This window comes from Monodelphis domestica, chromosome 1 (assembly GCF_027887165.1).
Source record: "Monodelphis domestica isolate mMonDom1 chromosome 1, mMonDom1.pri, whole genome shotgun sequence".
Taxonomy (NCBI): Eukaryota; Metazoa; Chordata; class Mammalia; order Didelphimorphia; family Didelphidae; genus Monodelphis; species Monodelphis domestica.
This window is the reverse complement of record NC_077227.1, coordinates 223,040,305-223,060,779: the sequence shown is the minus strand read 5'-3', so window position 1 is coordinate 223,060,779 and position 20,475 is coordinate 223,040,305. Positions and strand designations below refer to the sequence as shown.

At 37.0% G+C, this 20,475-nt stretch overlaps 1 protein-coding gene across 2 annotated transcripts in view; it reads right to left on the bottom strand.

Annotated features, from left to right (window-relative positions):
- The window catches only part of STXBP6 (syntaxin binding protein 6), a 382,595-nt gene that overhangs the window by 352,350 nt on the left and 9,770 nt on the right, over positions 1-20,475 (bottom strand). Inside the window, exon 1 of one of the 2 annotated variants that reach the window (XM_056810449.1) lies at positions 18,235-18,939. The exons of the other annotated variant lie outside the window; for it this stretch is intronic. The gene's annotated coding sequence lies outside the window, so the exon portion shown is untranslated. Of the gene's footprint in view, positions 1-18,234; positions 18,940-20,475 lie in introns of those variants that run through there. 2 annotated transcript variants of the gene reach the window in all.

Here is a 20,475-nt window from a genome sequence, read left to right as displayed (position 1 = left end):
AAAAAAAAATACATGGATTGGGGGACATTAGTGTAACCAGTAGGCAATGTTGGCAGCTGGCTTCCTAGAGGAGAGTATCCATCCAGTTTCCTCTCCATGCAGTTCAATAATCCACTGGCCCACAATGCAACTATCTGAGACACCATACTCAAAGTACTACTTGAGTAGGACCTCTCCTGAAGTTGTCCTTCATCCTTTTATAATTATAAGGGATAGGTCTCTTCTCTTGACACAACTATCATTGGACTGTCCTCTAGTAGCCACCATTGATGGTACTCTTCCCTATTCCTACCCTCACTATACTTCCCTTCATCAATATGTTCTGGTGAACCCTGGACCCAATAATTCCTACTTATAGCTCTGCCTAGCCATGTACTTTGTTTTTTAACCTTTCTAAAATGCTGCATTTCCAAAGGCTTCCAAAAATGTTTTGAATATGATATTCTCACAGAGACAGACACTCTTACTTTAACACTGCTAGGGAGAAAAAGTAATTCATTCAAATTAGTGAAAATCTCAGAATGTTTTATTTAAGAGGGCCTTTAGAAATCATCTAGCCTAAAGATGTCAAATTTGCTGCCCACAAAACTCCCAAGTGCCTCCAAAAACCATTTAAAATGTATTGGAAAATGTCTAATAAAATAAATAAAAATTCAATACATGTATAACCATTAATTTATTTTTTCTAAATTAATATGCAGTGAGAAGTCCAGCTCTTTGGCACCTAAATCCAGTGCTCTTTTAACTGCCCCCTAGGTAAAGCCTCTCAAAATCACTACTTAAAAATATACAACACATTCATATGTATGATTTCCAGTATGTTTCTTTAATAATCAGTTACATTATTTTAAATTCACATCTTAACCCCTGAATCAACTTCCTCTATCATCCACCCACTCCTCAATCCCTCCCAATCTGCTTCTATTCTCAATGTACCATAATAGTTTATTACTCTTGTACATACCCTCCCTATTATTAAATCAAATGACTTTTTTCCTATCCTCATTCTCCCTGACCCTACTTTTGACACTACTAAACACCCAATGATACCCTCCTACTCTTTTCATGGTAGTGAGTGACACTACAACTTGTAATGCTTCTTTCCCTACCTCTCTAACCCTCTGTCTCTTCTACTGACCCAATATCTTCTAATTCTTTAAACTTCAGGGGTCAGTTAGTGGGCTCAATGAATAAAAAGTGAGACCAAGAGAGGAGAGGTCCTGGGTTCAAATCTGATCCCAGACATTTCCAGCTATGTGATCCTTGGCAAGTCACTTGACCCCAATTAATCCATATCACTTTTCTGCCTTAAAATTAATACATAGTCTTGATTCTAAGAGAGAAGATAAGGGTTTATGCTGGGAGCCATCAGGCCACAACACCTTGGCAGAGTCACGTGTGGTAGCTAAGGAGGCTATAGAGTGGCCCTTAGCAAGATGTGATTGCCCACTCAGTACCCCTTTGCATGACCTCTCTTATCAATGTCCCTTACCTATGGAATTGGCATGATTATTATTCCCCCTAGTCTCAGAAGGAATAATGCAAGAGCAAAACACCTGTACCTTAATTCCCCAAAACATCACCAAAAGATCAGACCCCTAAACCCAATCCCAAAAGACTATCATGAGTTAACTTTTACTTAGGTACATAATTCCCAGAAAAACCACAGCTACAAGCCAAGCCCAAAACTTTCCCACTCACAGAAGCCTATTCTCATGAAGCCAGCACACAAATCAATCATAGCAGCCCATACAATACATACAAGTACATCAAGCTTCAATATGCTTCAGTGACTCAATTACACAACTCAGTAACTCAGAAACTCCCTAGTAAAAGTCTTGAAAATGATCAGTCTAAATTTGAATTGGGTTCCAGTATCCCTCAACCTCAATGATATGATTGTTGAATTGTCTTTTAAGAACTATTGATTAATTATTCCATTTTATTAAAAAGCAATAAGTAATTTTCCTTGATTGTAAGCTTAAACTTCTCACAGAGTAATGAGAAAATTAAGCCACCTGTGACAAAATCATTTATCTTGCATACTATCTGTAATTCCAATATAAGAATATAGAAAGTTAATCAAGTGATTTATTAAAAGTTAATGTATCACTTTTCCAACTATCTCTCTTTGAATATGTGTGTTAGGTAATGTATCTGTGTGCCAAGAAAATGGGTATAAAAATAAACCCCAGGCCTGGGAATGGTGGAGCAGCTTTCAGATGCAAAGCTATCCCATGGCTGTAATGATTAAGCTGTCTTCCTTTTGTTATTTTGACTGATCATTCACAACCTGTCTGGAACCCTTGGAGTCCGGAGTAAGGCTGGACCTTGACTGTGGCAGGTTTGAAAAACAAAACTTTATTATTCTCGGAGATTTAGTTCTTGCCCCTCTTGGGTCTCTTTACCAGAGGTTAGTACCTTTTTTTTTAAAGTAATGTACCCTTTGGCAGTCTGAAGAAACCCACAGACTCCTTTCTCAAGAAAAAAAATCTTAAAAGAATAAAACAAAGTACACAAGATTACAAATAAATCAATTATATCAAAAGTTACCAAAATGTATATTTTTAAATACAGATTAACATCAGGTTAAGAATTCCTGATCTACAAACTCATCCACCTGTGTGGCTTCATTTATCTCTTAATGTCTCCCCTATGGTCCAGACCCATATCTCCAACTTCCTGGAAATTATTTCTAACTAGACTTGCTACTGATACATCCTCCTAACTTCTTTATTTTTATTGAAAGTACCAATATCAGTAGATTAACAACAGCAACACTGATCATCTTTGACTATTCCATCTCTTTCATTCCCCCTCCTCTCCATCTCATCAGTCCTATAAATTTTACCTTGCCATTTTCTCTCAAATCTATTCTTTATGCACTTTCATTAAAATAACTTCAAGCAAACCTTCATTACCTCATCTGGACTAAGTTGAATGCCTTGACTTGATGGCCCTGAAGATCTCTTCCACCTCTAAATCTATCATCCTACTATTATAATTTTATTGCTTCTCCTTTATGCAAGGCCTGGGGATACAATAATGATCCCTCTGCCAAAAATAAAAAACCAAAAATCTGCCTTTAAAGAGTTTACATTCTATTGAAGGTGGGCAAAAGGAGTATAGAACATGAACAAGAATAAGCAAATACAAAAGCGAGGAAAAGCATCAAGCAAGAAGCAAGCCTTGAAAGATGACTAAAAATACTGAGAAATAGTCATGAAGAAGGAGCCCCTTCCAGGAATAGTAAATGGCACAACATCTCCAAATGTACAAAAGAAGAGAAATTGAATGCCAAGTTTAGTAAATAGCTGGAAAAGGGCCAGTTTGTTTGAACAGCAGAGCTTGTGGAGAGATGTAGTGAAAAATAAACCTGAAAAGGTAGGAGAGAATAAAATTACTAAGGTATTTAAAATTCTTAACTAAAGATTCATTTTTTTTCCTAAACACAAAGTATTTTTTAATTTGTTTTGTTTTTAGTAGGCAATGTACCCAATCAAATTTTTGCATTTGTAAGCTTTATTTTAACAGTTGTGAAGAGAAAGGATTGGTTGTTGTTCAGTTGTGCCTGATTGTGATCTCATTTGGGGTTTTTTTGTAGGATACTGGGGTAATTTGCCATATCCTTCTCCAGATCATTTTATAGATGAGGAAACTTAAACAAACAAGGTTAAGTGACTTACCCAGAGTCACACACTAGTAAATGATTTGAACTCATTAAGATGAGTTTTCCTAACTACAGGCCTGGCATTCTATCCACTACACCACTTATTGAAGAGGGGAATAACTGTAAAAGAAGCTATGAAAGTAGTCTTGGCTTCCATGGTCTCACCATCAGTGCCTGTGTCTGGCACAAAGAAGATGTTCAAAATAAATACAACCTTCTCAATGACTCCATATAACTTAGGTTAAGGGTTAGATTTTAATCTGTTAGGATCAATGCTCCAAGCTCCACATCTTATAATCAAGAGTTCCTCTGGCTGCCAGGGCTCCAGTAAACACACTAGCTCATGCTCTTGAGCCCTCACTCCATTTAAGGTCATGCTCCAAGGCTAGAGATTACAGCAATAGCTAGGTGAATAACTGGAGCTCAGAAAGCAATGAAATTTGCATGACTGACCTAGCCCCAAATTCTGATATACAAGCCAGTATCATTTGTAAGTCACCAGTCATCAACCAAACTCCCAGAAGCCCTACCACCCTGAAATTGCCTGAGCTTCTCTAATCTCAGATGCAGCTATGCAAGGTCAAACCCAGTTAGTGCTTGGATGGAAGGCCTGGAATCTGGCAATACTAAGCCCTACAGGCTTCCTTTAAAGCAGTTTACAGTAATGATAACAATGCTGGATTTGGGGTCAGATAGTCTGAGTTATTTACTACTTCTCATGAACTCACAAAACATTTACCCATGCACTCTAGGACTCAGATCTCTTCTGCATAATTAAGGAACTGGTTTACAGACCCTCTAAAGTCCATTTCCCATTTATTTGTTATGATCCCAGAGAGATAATTAATCTGCCAAGAAAAGCCAAAAGTTGGTGGAACTGTGAACTGATACAACCTTTCCGGAAAGCAATATGGAACCACACCCATCTGTATCTCAGAGAAATCAAAGATAAGATATACTTGTACAAAAATAGTTTTAGTAGCTCTTTTTGTAATGGCAAAAAATCGGAAACTGAAGGGTATCCATCAATTAGGGAATGGCTAAACAAAAGGTGGTACATGGTTGTAATGGAAAGTTGTTGCACCATAAGAAAAGAACAGAATGAATTGAGAAAAACCTGTAAAGACTTATATGAACTGCTACAAAGTAAACTGAATGGGAACAAGAGAACAGTGTATACAATAAAATATTATATGATGATCAACTGTGAAAGACTAAATTATCATCAGCAAAGTAAAGTTCTAAGATAACACCAAAGTACTCATGGGGGGAAAATCTATCCATAGACAAAGAAGGAAGGATTGGAATGTGATTGCAGATCAAAACACATCATCCTTCATTTCCTTCTAGAGTTTTTATTTATTTTTTAATTTTATATATGTATGTATATGTATATATGATGTGTCTTTAGTCACAACATGAGGAATATGGAAATATATATTGCATGAAAATACTGATATAACTGATACCAGACTTTAATGCTTCAGGAAAGTGGGGAGGGAGGGAAGGAGCAAATCTGAGCTGCAAAATGTCAAAAAATAAGTGACAAAAATTTTTTCTACATGTAATTGGGGAAAAAAAGTAAAATTCAATTAAAGAAAAGAAAAGGTATCCTACATTGGACACCAAGTACTGATTAGATAAAATATGAGCATTCTCATCAACAACAAACTGGGGGCCTTAGTTTCTTCCACTGTCATTTCTAAGATAACCCAGGACACAGCCCTCTCATAAAGAGGTAGAAAAACAAAGGTAGAAGGTGCTCCAGGAATTTGGGGGAGGGAGTTAAAATCCAATGTGAAGAAAAGGAGATGGAGAAGGAAAAAAATCAAGAATCACCAATGGCAGGCACTATTAGTGAGAAAATGTGTGAATCCATGAGTAGAGCAACAGTTTACAGGTAACAGACATTCATAAATAGAATGCTCATAAGTTAGAGCCTGAAATTTTATAGTTTAAAACTTTGCTATTAACTCCATTATATAGACTTATTCCCAGTCACACAGATTCACCCACATTTATCACATCTGTAAAATGGGGATAATGCTGATCCCATAGACATGAACATAAAATATGTACTTAATAGGCTTTGAGCTTATATAGCATCAACCTTCCAGCTACACAATCCATCACATTTATTATGGTTATATAAGGATTTTAAATTAAAAAAGAATCACTGCTCCAACCAGTGGAAATTTGTACATCCTGACTAACAAAAGAGCTTCAGACTTCTTCTGGGTGCTAGTTTAAGATTCTTATTGCTGTTCTTCTAATTAACAGGGATAGAACTCTTGTCAATTCTGTAAAAATTACACTATTTTCAACTATTATCTACAGCTCATTTTAACCCCACATTTTGAGAAGCCCATTCTGCTCAACCCAAGCCAGCTTTCCTGAGCAACCCCAAATACAAATAAATGGTATCTCACCTATCTAATCAAGTTTATTTTAAGGATTATGGAAAAAATTCAATTCAAATCAACTCAACCTGCTCTATTCCCTAAGCACTTACTTTGTTCAAGGCACTGTGATACCTAGGAATACAAAAGTAAACATGAAAAAAAAAGTCTTTATTTACCCTTAAGAAATTTCATTTCCAAAGAGAGAGGATGCACAGAAACAGTTAAGAAACTAATATTTTCAGACACCACAGGCCATCCTCAATCTACAACATCTTCACATGAATTTGTTCAGTCATTTTTCAGTGATATCAGATACTTTGTAACCCCATTTGGGATTTTCTGGGCAAAGATTTGCCATTCCTTTTTTACATCATTGTTTTAACAGATGAGGAAACTAAAGCAAATAAGGTTAAGTATTTGCCCAGGATCACACTGCTAATAAGTGTCTGAGGTCAGACTAGAATTCAAGAATATGAATTTCTAATTCTAAATACTCAGTCCAGTGCGCTACCTAACTGTCCATCTTTGCAGAAAGAGTCTCTCACATTTGGAACAAACTGACCTTCTTCATCTCTGCCTAGTATTAGCTTTCTTCAAAAACTTCTCAAGTCCCCTCTCCGTTACAAAATCTTCCTTGCTCTTCTTCCTCCAATCCATCAGTTATTGGCATTTTCTAACTCTTGAAAACATTTTGTACACGCTAAAGACCCAGGGTAGAATGTAAACTAACAGAGGGAAGGAAATGATTTTATATCTTTAACTCCCAGGGAACATTCATTGCTGAAACATTCTGCCTATTTAATTCCAAGCAAATCATTAAACTTCTCAGTGCTCCATGTTATATCTCTAAAACTCAAGCCAAGTATGTACTAAGAAGAAGTCAGGTCATTCTAATTCTCTTAATACCTCAAACCCAATCTCTCAAGACATTAATTGTTTAGTCGATTTCAGCCCTGCCCAACTCTTTGTAAACACTAAGAAATGCCAGTGTCAACCTTCATAACACTGAATATCTTAGCTTCAGTCTGTTGACCTCACATAAATTTGAATATGTAACCACATTATTGTAATAGGTTTACAAATGCTGCTACAGTTTGTGTCTGCACAGAGTCCTTAGGTTACAAATATGCTACTTGGAGAAAGTCTTAAACAGGAAGGTAGAAAAATCTTGACAAGATTAAAGATGAAATTTATCACTCAATATTGGAAACAAATTTGACATTCTTAAATGACTTTTAAAAGTTTCCTTCCATAGAGTTTATGTTTAACCTTTCCCAAAGGATCTATCTAATGAATTTCAAACACAATTTTTGGTTTCCCTCAACTTCAAATGCTGAGATTATAAGGGGAAAAAAAAGGATTAGAAAAGTCAACAGCCCAGGATGGGGGAGGTGGGGAGGTAGAGGAAGTGTTAAATGCAAAGTGAAAGGATCCATATTAACAAAGCTATCCATAGTTATATTTTGTTTTTGTTGTTGTAGGGTAGAACTGAAAACAAGATGGCAGAACAAATTACAGTATTTTAAAAGAATGAAATATTATTTGCCAAAGGAAATGAAGAGGGGGCAAATTCTGAGAAAACTTAGAAGATATATGAACTGATGAAGTAAATGAGAACAGTGGATACAATAACAACTACGTTATAAACACTGAAGACCTAAGGATTACAAGCAAAATTGTGATGTAAGAGTTAAAATAGTTGGTAGATATAAATTGTAGGAGTTATAAGAGAGGGTGAGTAAATTTGACCGCAGAAATATGTTTCACTACAGTGTCTTGGGTTTAAAATCAAATATAAGGTGGTCGCCAGGGAAATATTCCCAATCATTCAAATACCCAAGTCAATTGGGTTTTATAGAGATTTTAATTAACAATACAATGAGTAATCAAAGAGAGAGAGAGAGTAAGAAAGGAATAAGTATGAAGGGCCTCAAGCCAATATGGCCTAGACCTGAGTCTTAAAAGAGAAATCAGTCAGTTTTTTAACACTCACCACAAGGTCTGACTAAACAAGGATATTAGTGGCACCAGGCCAGCGTCCTTCCTCAAAGAGTTTTCCAGTCAGAGATTGTTTCAAAGGGCCTCTCTCAAGAGTCTCCAGAGCTCCTACCCCAGAAGGACAGAGCCCCTCAGAGGAGCTCCTCAAGGAGCTCTCCTCCAGAATGAGAATCAGAAATCGAGATCCTCTGAATGAGATCCAAGCTCTTATTTTTAAGGGCAAAATTTCCTCTGTCACCGCCCCTAAGTCCTTACATCTACCAATCACTGTAGATGTTTCTAAAGGACCGCCCATTTTGAATTCACAGCTGAGTAGTTTTCATCTCTTTAGTAAGTCAGGAAAAAAATGCTGCTGTGTCACAAATTTCATTAAGAAAAAACCTCTGAATAACTTATCACCCTTTTAGGTTTAAGTAGTTTACAAGTTGCCCCACCTTTATAGGTACTTAGTATCCCACTGTATCAATTCTAAAACAGTCATCACTCAAAGAACTTCCTGTCCCTTCCATAAGCATGGATCACAGTACTTTCATTGTTTAGCAAACAGTTTTCTGTCCTAAAGCAGTCTTAAGTAGGGTGGAGCAGGGACACTCCCATAGCTAGGAGCCCCCACACTCAAGTAGAGTTCTCACCATCTGTTAGGGAATTTTTTAAAGTAGAATATTCCCCAATGGGGGAAACCCCTAACATTCATAAGTCTGAGAAATTTTGAGGTTTACAGTGACCAGCCATGATTCTAAAGAATTGATGGTGAAACATGGTAGGTGGAGAGGGACTAGAAGTGTAGAATAAGACATACATTTGCAAACAACAGAAAGCCCCACCTGTGATTTTGTTTTACTTCACTAAACTTCTATTTAGAGGGTATAGAGAAATAATAATCATAAATATAGGGCTATGCACTCCCTCCTAAAGTAAATTCTTGAAATCTTTCTCTTCCTTCAAGGGATCAACTCAAGCCTCCCCTCCTTTGTGAAGTCTTCTCGGATACCCCAGGTTTTATCTCCATCCTCAAATTTTCCTAGAGCACTTTGATTCTCTCTTGTGCTCCCTGCCCCACTCACTACTGTGAAGTTTATTTTTTGGACTAAGCTATTGATATTGTAATGTGTTCTTCCAACTTCCACAGGATTTAAATCTCCATGAGCACAACAATCTATTAAATCTTTATATCTCCAGCACATATCAACTTGACTTCTATAGAGTAGACTAATAATTTTTGAAGGACTGTATCCCTGTTATTATTATTAATGATAACAATATTAACAGGAATTTAAATAACACTTCTTAGCTTTCTAAATACTTTCTCCTGGATTATCCCACTGACTTATTGCAAACACACTGTGATATAGGTCAGAGAGAGAGTAATATCCTCAATTTCTGAAAAGGAAGCTCAGACTCAGAATAAAGTGACTTACCTAAAGTTACAAAGCTAGGCAGTGACTAGCTAGGATCAGAACCTTATTGGGGTATTTATTCTATTAAAATATGGCTACTCCTTCCTTGTTTTGGTTCAGGGAAGGAAATTATTTTAAAATATAGGTAATCTAGACTTAAATTCCACATCTAAGCCATCTTCAACTCCCCTCTTCCTTCTCTACCCCACTAAAACTCATCACTTTTTGCCCAAAATACTAATAAAATAAACTATTTCATTCTCAGGTTTATTATCTAATTGAGAGAATCACTTCATCCTTTTTCTTCTTACTCTGCTGCCTATTCTGAGATGCCTTTTCAACCTTTTCTCTCTATGCACACAACTTTCAATTTAAGTCCATCTCATCATCTATTGCCTAGACTAATACAGTGTCATCATAGGTTTCCTTCTTCAAGTCTCCCAATTCACACCCATCCTCCACATAGTTGCTCATTTTATTATATAAATTATAATGGCTCATTTGCTACAGTTCATTCTATCTCTATAATTATCTGAGGGAAAAAAGAAAGGTGACATCTATAAGAAAAATTTTATTTTTTTTATTTTAAAACATAATCAAAGCAATAAGCACTTAAAAATATAGGGAGGGAAGGAGAGAGGCAGGAAGAGGGGGAGATAGAGAGAGGAGAAGAGAGAAGGGGAGGGGAAGGGAGGGGAGGGGAGGGAAGGGGAGGGGAGGGGAGGGAAGGGGAAGGGAGAGAAGGATTCCTCTGCAAATAAACATACAGATATAAATGCTGGGATAGGGACAAGATCTGTTATCTTATAAATTCAAGAAACTTCAAGATGAGGCAATCCTCTCTATTAATGCAAATTTAAGGTTTAGAGTATTGCCTAGCCTTAGCTGTGAACCTATGGCATGCATAGAGTTCACCAGAATTCATTACTAGAAAGACAGATGAATGCGGGGCTGAGCTGTTCCTCTCTCCCTCTCCCCACCCACTTGAGAACATCACCCACCCCTCTAAAAGGTTCACCATCACTGGTAGGGCATTGAAAGGCCAGGTGACTTACAGGTTCAGGATCACCCAGTCTATAAGTATAAGCTGTTATTCAGTCATTTTTTTTTCAGTTTTGTCCAACATCATTTGGGGTTTTCTTAGCAAAGATTTTGGAATCATTTTTATTTCCTTCTCCAGCTCACTTTACATATGAGGAAACTGAGAAAAATAGGGTTAGGTAATTTGCCCAGGATCACACAGCTATGAAGAGTTTAAGGTCAGATATGTACTTAGGAAGACGATTCTTTCTGACTCTAGGTCTGGTACCTAGCCATTGTGCAGGTATCAGAGGCAATACTTGAATCCAGGTTTCCCTGGCTCCAAAGTCAATTCTCTATACACTACAACAGAGGTGTCAAACACATGGCCCTGTTCAACACTCCCAAGTATGGCCTAAACCAAATTAAAATGGAATTGGGAAATATAAGCAAAATTAATAAAAAAAATGATAAAACCTAGTTAATACTATATTTCCATTTAAGTCAATATGAAGCTTTTTAGAGATCCTCATATATGGGTTAGCAGCCCCTATTTCTATTTGAGTTAACACCACTGCACTATACCATACAGTCTTTCATGTAAGTATATTCAGAATAAAGATATAAAAGCTAAATAAAAGAATGAAGGTCACTAGCAGTTGGGGGGAACAGATGAGGACATGGTGAACTCTAAGCATGGAGGTTGGCCAGTACAAGGATACAGAGAGACAGAGACAGGAGAGAGAGTGTCATGTATGAGGAACAAAAAGGTTTGTCTGGATCACAGAAATTGCGAAAGATACCCAAAGAGGTATTATGACACTGGACAGATAGGGTGGGACTGGCTGTAAAGGACATTTAAAGTCAAACAGGGGAGTTTAAATTTTTTGAACTTATAAACTTTTGTTTACTATATGCCATTTTTACTATTTCCCTCAGATAGGTATAGAGATAAAATGAGCTATAGCTAATGAGCTATTATAATTTATATAATAAAATAAGCAACTGTTAGGAGGATGGACAGGAGCCAGGACACTTAAGGAACAAAGACTCTATTAGGAGGCCTTTGCAATAATCTAGGTAAGAGATGATGAGGTGGAACTAAGGTGGAAGATATATAAAGAAAGAAAAGAGGTCAAACAGGCAGCAAGAATCAGGCAACAACAACAAGAACAACAACAACAAAAGAATCAGGCAACAATGCAAGAAAAAAAAAACCAGTGATTTTCCCAATTACATAATCAACATAAGAAAGAAATAGTAATATTAGTAACAATCCTACAATAGCTCAGAATTCTTAAATTCAAGGGACCCAACAGTTTCATTCTATCCCAACAAAAGGGATTACAGATGTGCAGAGTCATACCCAACCCTCCAAGACTATCAAAATGTCGCTTGGACTGATAAACTAATATTGTCAACTTAAGCCAAGGAAAAGTAGAGATTAAAGATTTGGGATTTCAATCAGGAGGATCAAAGAATGCAAATGGACAAAAATAATATTTACAAACAACTTTGTCTTCAGGCAAGACACAAGAAAGTTGTGACTATGTATCGCAAGAGATTAATTACTGAAGTCAAAGTTCATTCTAAAGGATACTTCAGAAAATCGAAGTCCAAATTAAATCACAGTTGAGAAATATTTTTTAAAAAAGTAAAATACAATAAAACAGATATTATTAATGTGTTTTGTATGTGAAAGTGCATTTAGCAGATCCTTATGGGAACTCAGTGCTTCCATTTCTATTTTACTTTGACATCACTTCTATAACATTGTGCTTTAGAACACATTTGTATTAACTGTATTAATATGCATCCTCAAGACAACAAAAACAGATGATAACAACTTTAGAAAAATATTCAAAAACTTTTTATGATAGGGGGCAGCTAGATGACTCAGTGGATAGAAACAAGAGGTCCCAGGTTCAGATCTGACCTCTGACACTTCCTAGCTGTATGACCCTGGGCAAGTCACTTAACCCCCATTGCCTAGCCCTTACCACTTTTCTGTTGTAGAATCAATAAATAGTATTGATTATAAGTTGGAAGATAAAGTTTAAAAAAAATAATACAATACTACCAAAATATAAGGCTATTTGAGTCAAAAGAGGAAGAGAGCTCACAAATATTCTCCTACAGTACAAGGTTAAAAATTTACAGAAATACTTGTTCCGAATAAAAGGCATGGCTTCACAAAATAATTATAAACATTGATAATAAATGGACATCAGTGGACCTATCAAATGCAACTAACATTGGTTTGCTATGATATGGAGCTCATGAAATGGCTAAGCAAAAGCCAACTTATAGGCAAGCATCCACACTAACAACCAATAGCATGCCAAGAAAAAAATCACAAAGGATTGAGTCAAGCTCAATGAAATGGTGTGATGCATGATAACAATACCAATCTCAGGTCACTAATACCAGAAGCTACAGAAAGTATACTTTAAGAATCTTAGACAGGGATTGATGCAGGCTTTCCAGGAAAATAGTAGTAACCATCTTGAAGATTATAAAAATTTTGCAACCATCAAATACCTAGAAAGACATGACCAAATGGCTAGATTGAAATACCAGAAGCTTGATTCTCTCCACAAACTGTTAGACAACAAATCTTTGTATTACAAATTTCAAAAACATCTTTGAGAATTCAACAAACTCTACTGAAACTAGAGTATTATCACAAATACAAGTATTATTCATCATTATCCTCTTTTAATCACATTGGCCCATAACATTTTAAGGAAAAATGTTTATAATAGAGGTTATCAGACGAAATACTTATAACTTCCAAACTGAGGAAAATTAAAGTTTTCAAAATAGAGACTTGGCAGAATAAAAACCATAAAGAAGTACATATCAGGTCCATCAATCTATCTGCTACTCAAATTGTTCCAAAGATGTTATCAGCAAGCCTACAGAAGATAAATCTGCATCCCAATACTTTCATTCAGTTGTAAAAAACAAATACAAAAGAATAGCAAGATAATGACTTGTTCTAGGACTATTTCCATTTGAGCATCAAAAAATGAACAGAAAAATGAAATAATAATAATAATCATTGATTGAATTCATTCACCTCTCAACCAAAAGGAATGGTGGGATATTAAAACACAATTCAAAAGATAAGAAGTTTAGAATAAGAAGGAACCTGAAAAATGATCTAGTCCAATTCCTTCATTTTATGAGTAAGAGAGCTGAGATCCAATGAGGTTAAGTGACTTGCTTATGATCATATCTAGGCAGATGTAAGTATCAGAATATGAACTCAAGACAGCTGAAACCAATTCCAGGGCTCTTGCAACACTATGATACTTTTCCATCAATTTAAAAATATAAGACCAAGTTTAAAAATCATCCAAATCCATCCAAAAGCTACTGACCAAAACCATAACAAATGTATCACATTAAAGATACCCATGACCATTCTTCTATCAGCACTTCCCAAAAGCCTTTATTTTCCTCTCTCATTCTCCTTCAACCACTAAAAATCATGGCCCTAAAAGACAGGACTATAAAATAAGGATGAGACAATGCCAAGAAGAGAGTCAGCCAAAAAGAAAATCCACAGCCTGAAGCATCAGAGTTCCCAGCAGGCTGTGCATGCATAGGTGTGATGCTGGCCCAAATTTGTCCCATCATTGTTGTCATCTGAGTAAGCTTATATCCTTGTTAATCCCTAGTGCTAAATGAGTTGTGTTTATAGAAAGAGAGAGATCAATCTTGACAGGATTCCACAAAGAAAACTGAAAGTTGATATTAAAGTGTCTATCTGTAGTCAAATCTCCAGTAGAAGAGCTAAAAATAAACTCCTCTCTCAGCATTGCATTTTCCTCTCCTTGAACCACAAGAAGACTATATTTGAAATTACATCTGGAAGAGGTCTGTGGTAAGTTGATGATCATAGGACATTTGTCCTAAGAGCTATCCCACTGACCTAATAGCTTGGGAAAATTTTTGACTTGGACACTAGAGAGCAAAAGAAAATATCACTAAAAATTTAATAGGATTTTATGCTTTATAAACAGATGCACTTCCCCACGATAAATTTGTACAGAAGATGGAGCAAATGTCATTGTCTTAGTATTTCAGACAAAAGAAGCTCTCAGAGCTTAAGGTACTTATCCATAGCTGGTAGACTGCAGGAAGGATTGAAATCTAACCCTCTAGGATCTAAATCGTGTTCTTTACACAACTTCATGTCACCCCTTAGGGTAGAGAAAAACATCAATGATAAACAAATTGGTCAGGCTGCCACCCCCATCCCACCCTCCTCCCCCCCAAAAATAGCTTTGTTAGGGCATTAAACTCTAAATAGGAAGTTCGTAATCTGGTGTCCATATGGGGATCTGGAAAGTTGGATGGGGGAAAAAATGCATCTTTCTTTTCATTAACCTCTAACTAGTATTATCTGGTATTTCCTTTATTCATTTAAATATTTTTCTGAGAAGGGGTCTATCTACTCTTCTAGATTGCCAATATAGCCCAAGACACCAGAAAATGTTAAGAACCTCTAAATGTTCGAAGGCTATATCAAGCTATCAAAAGCTCAAAGCAAAGAAGACAACTCAGGAAGGCTATACCAGCCCTAGAAACTACATAAGATCACAAACACATTTAGAGATTTAATATTCTCCTCTCAATTTGGTGTGGCTGTAGCTACATATTTTGGGCAAACTCATATTCACAACTTTGAGTTTTATCAAAACTTAGACAAGATAGGATGGCATGGGAATTGAAGTTGTAATTACCATATTGGTTACTTTCACACCAAAGGAAAATTGTGATTTTTCCCTAGAGCAGAAGCTGTAGAAGCATTCCTGTTTTGAAAGGCAAATAAAACATATACATTTTACTAATCTACCTCATCCTCAGAATAAAGATAGTCTAGATACAAAAATCTGTAACCCTTTCATTTAAATGTTTAAAAGGAATATAAATCAAGCTAGTTAAGTAAACCTCTCCCTCTCTTGCCTTCAGTCTCACTTTAAAAACAAAAAACCTCCTACCTTCTGTCTTAGTCAATACTGAGTATCAGTTCCAAGGCAGCAGAACAGGGAGGAATAGGTTACTGGGTTTAAGAGACTTGCCCAGGGTCACACAGCTAGAAAGTATCTCAGGCCAAACAGGACTCCTGTCTCAAGGCCTAGCTCTCTATTTACTGTGCCACCTGGTTGCTCCTTGTCTCACTTTTCATGCCATTATAGTATAATAAATTAACACCTTAGATACAATACAATCTAATTCCCACATTTTACAAGTGAAAAATGCAAGATTCCAGCACCCAATGACATCCACAATCAAATGTAAAGTGCTCTATATAGCATTGAAAGGCCTTCAAAAATTTTGTCCCTTCCTATCTTTTTAGTATAAAACACCACTCCCAGGGTAGCTAAGTAGCACAGTGGAGAGTCAGTTCTGGAGTTAGGAGGAAAATCAGGCTTTCCTGTGACAATCACTTAACCCCACTGCCTAGTCCTTACTGCTAAGGCAGAAGAAAAGGGGCATTAAAAAAAATTAAAAAATATTCCTCTCTACATACATTATAACCCAGCCACAACTCCCTGCCTTCTTAAGTTCATAAACCTTCATCTCCCAACTCTTATTTTTTCAATGGCAGTCCTCCATACTTCTAATTTTCTTGTCTCACTTATATCTACTAACTTCTCCTTGGCATCCTTCAAGATGCAATTCTTGAATGCCTCTCCAGGACCTCTCTAGGTCTCCTCCATTACTGGTGCTTACCTCCAAATTTATCTTCCATCTATTCTATATTTGTCTTATAGGCTATCCTCCATTAGAATGTGGGTTCCATAAGAGAAAGATTTCTGCTTTTGCCTTTCTTTGCATCTTCAGTATTTAGCTCAGTCTTACATACATCATATGTGCTTAATAACACATGCTTACTGGCCAAAGATTTTTAAGCCACCTGCCCATAGTCATATAGGTAGTAGGACTGGTTCTACTACTAGGGAAATAATCATTTATTATGAGGTCCTAAGATGGTTCTTAAAGGACCTTTCTGGGTTTCATGAAGTCATTGTTTGCTTCTGTCTGTATTAACAAAGTGATCTGATTATTGGAGTGAAAATTATATGGGATAATTTATTAAGGGGAGCATCTAGGTGGCCCAGTGGAAAGAGCACTGGGTTTGGAATCAGAAAGACTGATCTTCATGAGTTCAAATCCAGCTTCAGACTCTTTCTTACTGGTTGTGTGACCCTGGGTAAGCCACTTTATCCGGTTTTCCTTAGCTATAAAATAAGCCAGAGAAGGAAATGACTAACCACTCCACTCCAGTATCTTTGCCAAGAAAACCTCAAATGGGGTCATGGAGAGTCAGACAGGGCTGAAAATGACTGAACAACAATTTATTAAGCACTATGAATCAGGCACCATCCTAAGCCATATATATATATATATATATATATATATATATATATATATATATATATATATATATATATATATATATATATATATATATATAAACAAGACAGTATCTGCTGGAAAGGAGAGCTGTATAAGTGGTAATGAAAGCAAAGTTTACAGCAGTTTGGATCTGGTGGTCTAGAACTTAGTAAGGTAGAGGCTTGCTCCCTGTCAAGATAAAACAAAATGGCAAGAAGGCTTACTGACCCTAGAAACTATATAAGATTCCAAAGCATTTAGATGTTTAATAGCCTCCTCTCGACCTAGTAAGATAGCATATCTATCATCTGTAACTATATACAAGGTCATGTTCCTGACAACGAAATAGATAGGACCAGATGGTACCCCAGGAAGGTGAATAAATGGATGGTTCAGGAGAGAGATCCCAATTAAGAAACAGCATCCTTTAGGAGTTAAGTACCAAAACTCAGTATGTTCTTTGGATTTCAAAGAAATTCAGGAGTCCTGAAATGAAGGCTAGATTTTCAATCCAAGGTGGAATGGGCAGATGTAGAGGAGGGCAGTAGTTATCACAGAAGGAAGCCAGGAAATACAACAAGGGGATAGAACAAGGAATTGGGGAATGAGGGACTGATTGTTTCAAACACAATCTCTTCTAAGGATCATGTTCTTTTCTGACAGCTACATAAGGCACTGTCTCTCTCCTAGCACAAGCTGCATCTAGACTACTGTGGGTCTATACAACACTGTCCAGAAAATACACATACACACATACAAATACTCCTGGAAACTCATGTTACAGGAAAGGAAAAAAAAACAGCTAACAGGGTTAATTCAAACTGGATTGTTGGATTGGTTCTAATTCAATGGCAATGTCATTTTCCCTATTGAGAACTCAGACCTTCTGAGTCTAAATGATAATTAGAGCAAGCTGTGATCAGAGCTGGGGGTCGGGAGAGCTTAAAAATGTTACTCTCCCATAAGCTGGAAGTGATGTTCCAGGAATGGACTGTGAACCTCAATGACCCAATATTAAAGCAGCTATGATGACCTTCATGAAACAAAATAGCATCAGGATGACTACCTGACAATAAATTTATCCAGGGGAGCAAAAATAACAAACTCCTAAATAAAAGAAGTTATGCCCTGAACAGAGAATAGCAATGTAGCAATGATTTTTTTTTTATAAAGGTACTTTTGTTAATGCAGGAAAAAGATAATGACAGCAGAAAAGCGAGGCAACACCCAAGTCATGAACAGTAAATTCCAGGAAAGCATTTGAAAATGCAAGTTTCCCCACTTATATGAAGTAAGAGCCCAATAAATCAACTGGTAAAGTTTTAATAATTACCTGTAGCTCAGAAGAGGTTGACAGGCAGGCTTTCCTTTACCAAGTGCTGATTACTATCAGGAAAAGAGGTAGCATGGACCCTGCAACTTTATCTTCTGAAACAGTAAAATGAGCACTTGAATTTTTCTCAGCACAGCTACTGAAAGGGTTGCTCTAGCATTCAATGTGATTTATATGAAAGCTTCAATGCACGACTGGAAACAAGATAAAACAGAGTGGCTTGTTCAGTTTGGCATAACAGTTCAGGAACCAGAGAGCTGACCAACCAATTTCCTAAAAGGCCAGTTCATTTGCTTGCTACATTGTTATTTCTTTTTTTCCACAGTAACCTCAGAACATGACTAAAGGTATCAACTGAACAAATATTTTGAGTGCCTATTGTAAAAGAGCATGCTAGGCAGATACATTGAGATAAAAGATGTGGTATGTCATTAGACTCACCTTTATTATGATAATAAGCTAGCCATAGAAGCGGGTGAGAATAATAATACTAACATGTAATCTGTCACAAGGGAGATAGGACAGATACACTTGGGTAATTTAAGCATGTAATTTCCTCATTGCAGGTATTCCCTGCAACAATGTAGATTTCAACTCTTCTGGAATTGTTGTGAATTGAGAAAAATTCATTGGTGATGATGATAACTGAATTTAGCTAGGCTGGTCCTCGATTCAACAAACACTAGGCACCAACAGTAAATTGCAAAGCACTGTGCTAGGTACTGAAAAAAAAAGTAAAAAATAAAGAGCAGTCCCTCCCCTCTAGAGGTTTATTCTAGAGGACAATAAAATAAATAAACAGATTATCAGGACCATTGGGTGGAAGTCAGGGTTGGCATAAAGAAAAACTTCCTTAGAAGGAGTGTTGCCCCAATACAGAATGGGCTGCCCAGGGAGGCAGTGGGTTCCTTTTCAAGGGAGGTCTTCAAACAAAGGCTGGTATGTTATTTTAGAGATTGATCCCTGCTATATTATAATAAGTAAGCAAAGTAGATCCTTTTAGGTATGGTTGAGTCTAGATGGGTATTCAGGGCACTAGAGGAATCATGCAACTGAGGAAGCCCTATAGCAGTATTAGTGAAGGTTTTCAAGTTCGCATGCCCAGACTGTAACTTCAAGCTGCCTATGAGCCCCCTGCATTACCTAGTGGAGGGAGAAAGTGCTCGTTTTGGGTGGCTAGACAGAGGGGAGGGATATGCAAAAAAAAAATGTCCTCTAGTGCTGGAAAGAGGGGAAATGGAGCAGTTCCCTGTGCCGGCTGGGCACATGTGCCAGTACTTCACCAATGCTGTCCTACAGTATGCTGAGGCTTGATACAATCATCATAATACACTCTATCATCTATGAACCATGAAGCCTATTATCAACACAATATCATCCATGACAAAGCAATAGGCTCAGAATCAGAAAACCTGGCTTCCAGATGTGCTACTTACCACCTGCATGAACCTGGGCAGATCAGCTTTTTTACCTGCTAAGTTGGAGACTGTACTGAATCCTAAAATTCCCTTCAAGAATTCAAATTTGGATACTTTGAATTTCAAACAAATTAACATGAGTGAATTTAAAAAGAGAAAGATCTCTTATAAGGGTTAGTGAAGCTGTCGTCCAGAAGGTGACAGCTAAGCTGGGGCTAAAGGAAGGAAAAGACTTCAAAAGAGTGTATTCCAGGCATGGGGGATAGCATGCACAAAGTCAGAGAGCTAAGAAAAAGTGACAATTTGATGGAACAACAAGTTGTCTACTCAGGCTGGGACAGAGTATATGATGATGTTGGAGAAGGCAGGCTGAAGCCAGAATGAAGAAGACCTTTATCTACTTGTACTAAGTGAGAGGTCAATAAATCAACTAATCAGTGATGTACCAGTGCACTATAAATCAAATAATTAATAGGGGTACTAGTCCACTGCAGCTCCATTTGGAGATGTTAAGAGATTTCTATAGAAGCAAACTGGCCAAGGATACCAAAAACAAACATGCCTTTCATTTGGTCTTTGCATAATGGAAGGCTCTTAAAGTAAAAAACCCATGAGTTGAAGACAAGAAAAAAGAGCACATCCAGATCCCTGTCACAACAGAGGGAAGAAGCAATGGACAAATCACCATATAGAGACACCAGATCCCTGGAGGGGTAGAATATGATTATGATTCATCCACCCCTAAAAAGTTCAGGCCTAGAGTGAAAAGATCTTCAGGCCAGGGCAAGAGGAGAGGATCTAGCTAGAGGTACACTCCAGACCT